At 37.4% G+C, this 1,630-nt stretch overlaps 1 protein-coding gene across 1 annotated transcript in view; it reads right to left on the reverse strand.

Annotated features, from left to right (window-relative positions):
* Positions 1–1,630, reverse strand: part of LOC133551882 (protein phosphatase 1E-like) — a 291,522-nt gene that overhangs the window by 162,506 nt on the left and 127,386 nt on the right. The window lies entirely within an intron of this gene.

The following is a 1,630-nucleotide window of genomic DNA, read 5'->3' on the forward strand; positions in this document are numbered from 1 at the left end:
GACCCAGGACACGTTGGGAAGACTATGTCTCCCGGCTGGCTTGGGAACGCCTCGGGATCCCCCGGGAAGAGCTAGACGAAGTGGCTGGGGAGAGGGAAGTCTGGGCTTCCCTGCTTAGGCTGCTGCCCCCGCGACCCCACCTCGGATGAGCGGAAGAAGATGGCTGGATGGATATAAAAATGGGACCCATTACCTCACTGTTTGGCACTCAGTATCAAGGGTTGGAATTGGGGGTTAAATCACCAAAAATGATTTCCGGGCGCAGCCAGCGCTGCTGCTCACTGCTCCCCTCACCTCCAAGGGGGTTAGGATGATGGGTCAAATGCAGAGGATCTCACCACACCTAGTGTGTGTGACAATCATAAAAAAGAAATACATATATATATATGTACATATATATATATACACATATATATATATATATATATATATATATATATATACAGTGGGGCAAAAAAGTATTTAGTCAGCCAGCGATTGTGCAAGTTCTCACACTTAAAATGATGACAGAGGTCTGTAATTTTCATCATAGGTACACTTCAACTGTGAGAGATAGAATTTGAAAAAAAATCCAGGAATTCACATTGTAGGAATTTTAAAGAATTTATTCGTAAATTATGGTGGAAAATAAGTATTTGGTCAACAATTCAAAGCTCTCACTGATGGAAGGAGGTTTTGTTATAATATTTACTTCCGGGGTCATGATTAATACAGACGTTTTGTTAACGCTATATTATAAAAATATAACGCTATATTATAAAAATATAACGCTATATTATAAAAATATAACGCTATATTATAAAAATATAACGCTATATTATAAAAATATAACGCTATATTATAAAAATATAACGCTATATTATAAAAATATAACGCTATATTATAAAAATATAACGCTATATTATAAAAATATAACGCTATATTATAAAAATACAGACGTTTTGTTAACGCTATATTATAAAAAAAATGTAAAAAATTTTTTACAAACACAAGCTATGGGATGACATAAGAGGAAACGTGACCCCGGAAGTAAATGCTTCATCCCATAGCTTGTGTTTGTAAATTGTTTTTAAACATTTTTTTTATAATATAGCGTTAACAAAACGTCTTAATTAATCATGACCCCGGAAGTAAATGGGGGGGGGGGGGGTGTAGGGAGGAAGACATTTGGCGTGACAGCACCCACCTGTTCCCAATTAGCATGCACACCTGGGGGATGTTCCAAAATAAGTGTTTGATGATTATTCCTCAATTTTATCAGTATTTATTGCCAACTTTCACAACTTCTTTGTCACGTGTTGCTGGCATCAAATTCTAAAGTTAATGATTATTTGCAAAAAAAAATGCTTATCACTTTGAACATCAAATATGTTGTCTTTGTAGCGTATTCAACTGAACATGGGTTGAAAATGATTTGCAAATCATTGTATTCCGTTTATATTTACATCTAACACAATTTCCCAACTCACATGGAAACGGGGTTTGTAGATGGATGGATGGATGGATGGATGGAATTCAAGCCATCTCCATGCGGTGTCCGTTACTACCGCAGGGTGGCGGTAGAGTCTGTTGACGCTGCGCGGCACACGTAATTACAGCTAAGAGAAGAAAATGGCGCGCTGTGATTGGC

Source organism: Nerophis ophidion, linkage group LG04 (assembly GCF_033978795.1).
Source record: "Nerophis ophidion isolate RoL-2023_Sa linkage group LG04, RoL_Noph_v1.0, whole genome shotgun sequence".
In the NCBI taxonomy this organism is placed as follows: Eukaryota; Metazoa; Chordata; class Actinopteri; order Syngnathiformes; family Syngnathidae; genus Nerophis; species Nerophis ophidion.